General features: G+C 39.3%; 1 long non-coding RNA gene across 1 annotated transcript in view; it reads right to left on the reverse strand.

Moving 5' to 3' along the window:
• LOC118761955 overlaps positions 1-5,000 on the reverse strand; it is an 18,978-nt gene continuing 13,978 nt past the window's right edge. Inside the window, exons 2-3 of the long non-coding RNA XR_004997752.1 lie at positions 2,024-2,153; positions 1-26 (exon numbers count right to left, since the gene is read on the reverse strand). This is a non-coding gene — a long non-coding RNA (uncharacterized LOC118761955). The remainder of the gene's footprint in view (positions 27-2,023; positions 2,154-5,000) is intronic.

Raw genomic sequence — 5,000 nt, forward strand, 5'->3', positions numbered from 1 at the left:
AGCAGTGTGATCCTGATCGAATATACCTGCAGAGAGATGGAGAAAGAAGAATGTGAGAGAGAGAGAGAGAGAAGGGGAGGGAGAAGAGGGGAGAGGCAGAAAGAGAGGGTGAATGAGAGGGAGGACAGAGGGGGGTGATGGAGGGAGAGGCAGGAGAGAGAGGGCGAGAGAGTAGGAGGAGAGAGAGAGAGGGGGAGGAGAGGGAGAAAGAATGAGAGAGAGAGAAAGAGAGAGAGAGAGAAGGGGAGGGAGAAGAGGGGAGAGGCAGAAAGAGAGGGTGAGAGAGAGGAAGAATGAGAGGGAAAACAGAGGGGGTGATGGAGGGAGAGGCAGGAGAGCAGGAGGAGAGTAGGAGGGGAGAGAGGGGACGAGAGGGCAAGAAAGAGGGAGAAAGAATGAGAGAGAGAGAGAAAGAGAGCGGGAGAAAGAATGAGAGAGAGAGAGAGAGAGAAAGAGAGAAGAAGGAGAGGGTGATGGGTGGAGAGGGGAGGGGTGAGAGGGGAACGGAAGAGAGAAGGGTGGGGAGAGAGAAGGGAAAGGAGAGAGAGAGAGAGAGAGAGAATGGATAAAGAGACAATATAGAGAAGCTATATGAATGCAATAATGGTTTCAAGGTCATACGCTGTTTCTCTTACTAGGAGATCACCATTTCACGCAACATATGGTTGTGATGCATATGCCTGGTGTACCCTTATCAGACGGGTAGTCATGATGGGTATATTGGGCTTTGTATATTTTACCCCAGTGTCACTTTGATGGCATGCATTGCTCTCTCGCTCAATAATAATAATAATAATAATAATATTAATAAGGGACTCTCCCATTGGAGGTACCTTATGAGTGCTCTGCATTTTGCCAAACAACCTCCACAAATGATTTCTTTATAGCGATCGAATGTGTATGCTGACCCTTACCTTAACTCATTCCCTTGGCACTGAACAGGCAATGGTTATCAAATGAACAATTGTGGGTCAACAAAATATGAAATAAATAACAGCTGCAGATCAAGATATCAAAGACACAGCTGTGGATTATGTAGATATCAAATAACAACTGTGGATCAAGGGGATATCAAATAAACAGCTGAGAATCAGCAGGATATCAAATAATAGTTGATAGTGGTGGATCAACAGAATATCAAATAAACAGCTGTGGATCAACAGGTTATCAAATAAATAACTGTGGATTTATAGGATATCAAATAAAAAACTGAGAACTAGCAGGATATCAAATAATAGTTGATAGTGGTGGATCAACAGAATATCAAATAAACAGCTGTGGATCAACAGGTTATCAAATGAACAGCTGCGAATTTATAGGATATCAAATAAACAGCTGAGAATCAGCAGGATATCAAATAATAGTTGATAGTGGTGGATCAACAGAATATCAAATAAACAGCTGTGGATTAACAGGTTATCAAATGAACAGCTGTGAATTTATAGGATATCAAATAAACAGCTGAGAATCAGCAGGATATCAAATAATAGTTGATAGTGGTGGATCAACAGAATATCAAATAAACAGCTCTGGATCAACAGGTTATCAAATAAATAACTGTGGATTTATAGGATATCAAATAAAAAACTGAGAACTAGCAGGATATCAAATAATAGTTGATAGTGGTGGATCAACAGAATATCAAATAAACAGCTCTGGATTAACAGGTTATCAAATAAACAACTGTGGATTTATAGGATATCAAATAAACAGCTGAGAATCAGCAGGATATCAAATAATAGTTGATAGTGGTGGATCAACAGAATATCAAATAAACAGCTGTGGATCAACAGGTTATCAAATAAATAACTGTGGATTTATAGGATATCAAATAAACAGCTGAGAACCAGCAGGATATTAAATAATAGTTGATAGCTGTGGATCAACAGAATAACAAATAAACAGTGTGGATCAACAGGGTTGGTGTGAGAGATCTGGCCAGTTTGAGCATAAAGCAGACAGAATACTTTTAACCGGATATGACCGGTTTAAATGTGAAACAGTTAAAGGAAATAAATCCTACCTTTAGCAAGGCGTTTCTTATCCATTACCATGTTGAACATGGCAGAGATTTCATCGCATTTGCTTTCATGCACTGTCTCTTCAAGTTCAGACCGCTCCATACTCAATAGCTCAGACAGCTCGTCAAGCGTCTGAAAGAGGTAGAAAATAAAAAAGAAAAAAAAAAAATGAGAAAAAATAAGCAAAAATTAATAATTATTGTCTGGTCTTTGTCATAAATACACATGTATTAACATGTATAGATATGTGCATGTATAAATAATAATAATAATAATAATAATAATAATAATAATAATTGTAATAATGTTAATGATAATGATAATAATAATAATAATAATAATAATGATAATGATAATAATGATAATAATAATAATGATAATGATAATAATAATAATCCTTTCTACTAAAGGCACAAGGCCGGCCTGAATTTTGGGGGGAAGGGATAAGTCATTTACATTGACCTCAGTTTTCAACTGGTACTTATTTTATCGACCTTGAAAGGACGGAAGGCAAGGCTGACCTTGGCAAAATTTGATCTCGGAACATAAGAACGGACAAAACGCCACAAAGCATTTTGCCTGGGATGCTAATGATTCTGCTGGCTTGCTGCCTTAATAATAATGATGATGATGATGATGATGATGATGATGATGATGATGATGATAAGTAAGTATGGATATGAGGTTATGGGTGCTTGGTACCAACATACACTGGAAAAGGTGATGGACGAAAAAGGGGATGACAAAAAACCCCTGGGACTTTGACTTCCAGACAGACAAGGTATTACAGCACCAAGGGCCAGATATAGTAACCTTTAGGAGGGACAAACAAGAGTGCCTAATAATTGGTGGTGGTGATGATGACGGCGGTGGTGGTCGTTGTTGTTGTTGGTGATGATGGGGTGGTTGTGGTGGTGTTGGAGGTGGTGGTGATGATGACGATGATGATGATGATAAGCAATCAACAGACTGCTCATCGTTCATCATTCTCACTTTTAACCCTCATCTCTTTTATGCCAACGTGGGTTGGAACAAGTTACCACTTCATTTTCTTTGTGATGTCTCATCTGAATCCTTTTTTTTTTTTAAAGCCTGAATGGATGAACATTATAAGAGAGACATCAACAGACAGCAGAGAAAAGATAATTTTTTTTTTCCTCTTGGAATTCGTTTTTTCCAAGAAAATAAAAAAAAAGAGAGAATATTCTAATAATACCGGGATAATTCCATGAACAAAGACTTTCCCAGCTGAGAGTATTTTTTATGTCCAAACAGATTAATTTTGATTGAATGTGCTTTGGGACGTTATAAAATATATCACTGGTTTCTCATTTGAATCACAGAAACAAAGACACAGAACTGTATCACGTTGGTAGAGCTTTTGCAAAGAGACACAGATGTCGCGTTCAGTCCATAACATCGCTTTCTTTAATGACTAACCGTTATGGAAATGCAAGAAAATATCAAAGAAAGAGCTTAATCCGACTTTACTACTTCTTATCATAGATTTCTTAAGTTGTCCCTTTAAAAGTCACAGAGAAGGAATGGTTTAACCTTTTAACATTCAGATTACCCTGTCAAATGTAATGCTTATTTATTCACCTTGTTTTGAATTAATCATGCATTGTCTCATAGCTTCAGGATTTCAATATGCTCTTTTACTCTACTCTTTTACTTGTTTCAGTCATTTGACTGCAGCCATGCTGGAGCACCACCTTTAGTCGAGCAACTTGACCCCGGGACTTATTCTTTTTGTGAGCCCAGTACTTATTCTATCGGTCTCTTTTTGCCGAACCGCTAAGTGACGGGGACGTAAACACACCAGCATCGGTTGTCAAGCAATGCTAGGGGAACAAACACAGACACACAAACACACACACACACATATATATATATATATATATACATATATACGACAGGCTTCTTTCAGTTTCCGTCTACCAAATCCACTCACAAGGCATCGGTCGGCCCGGGGCTATAGCAGAAGACACTTGCCCAAGATGCCACCCAGTGAGACTGAACCCAGAACCATGTGGTTGGTAAGCAAGCTACTTACCACACAGCCACTCCTGCGCCTATGATTGTAAATTTTTATAATGACATTGTAGAGTGGGTGTAACAGGCTGGATCTGGCCAGTTTGGACATAGAACAAGTTGCATTTTGGGGTTAAATATGACCAGTTCAAATGCTAAATGGTTCACCCCTTAGCATTCAGATGACCGTCAAATGTAAAGCTTGTTGTTTCCCATTGCTTTGAATTAACTTCTTGACCATTGCTTTGAAAAAAACTTCTTGACCACGGTGTCCATAACAACTTGTAGAGCCTTAAAGGGTGAAATGGGGAGAAGCTGGGAGATTGGTTGACTGTTTTAAGAAGCAGCCCATCAACATAAAGATACTGAGCTGGGTTTTTTTAGGATAAAGACCGGAGACCTTACGAGAATGCTTGCAAGAAAAGGGAATCCATTTAGGAAACCAAATGGTCACATAATTCTGTCGATTCAGTTGAGGGCTGAAGGTTAACCCCTAAAGAATGAGTTTAGGCCATGCAATGGGATTTGGTTGAGTTAAGGTTATGATACAAGACAGTCATCATCATCATCGTCATCGTCATCGTCAACATCATCATCGTCATCATCATTGTCATCATCATCATCATCATCATCAACATTGTCATCGTCATCATCAACATCATCATCGTCATCGTCGTCGTCGTCATCGTCATCGTCAACGTCATCATCATCGTCATCATCATCATTTAACGTCTGTTTTCTATGCTGGCATGGGTTGGATGGTTTGACAGGAGCTGACAAGCTGAAGAGGCATCTGTTTTGGTATGGTTTCCACAGCTGGATGCCCTTCTTAATACCAGCCACTTTACAGAGTGCACTGAGTGTTGCTTACATGGGACCAACACAAGTGCTAATTTCTATGGCACAAGCACCGGTGCTCTCCACATGAAACCAGCACAACTGCTT

The sequence above is a fragment of the Octopus sinensis genome, unplaced genomic scaffold, assembly GCF_006345805.1.
Source record: "Octopus sinensis unplaced genomic scaffold, ASM634580v1 Contig18806, whole genome shotgun sequence".
Taxonomy (NCBI): Eukaryota; Metazoa; Mollusca; class Cephalopoda; order Octopoda; family Octopodidae; genus Octopus; species Octopus sinensis.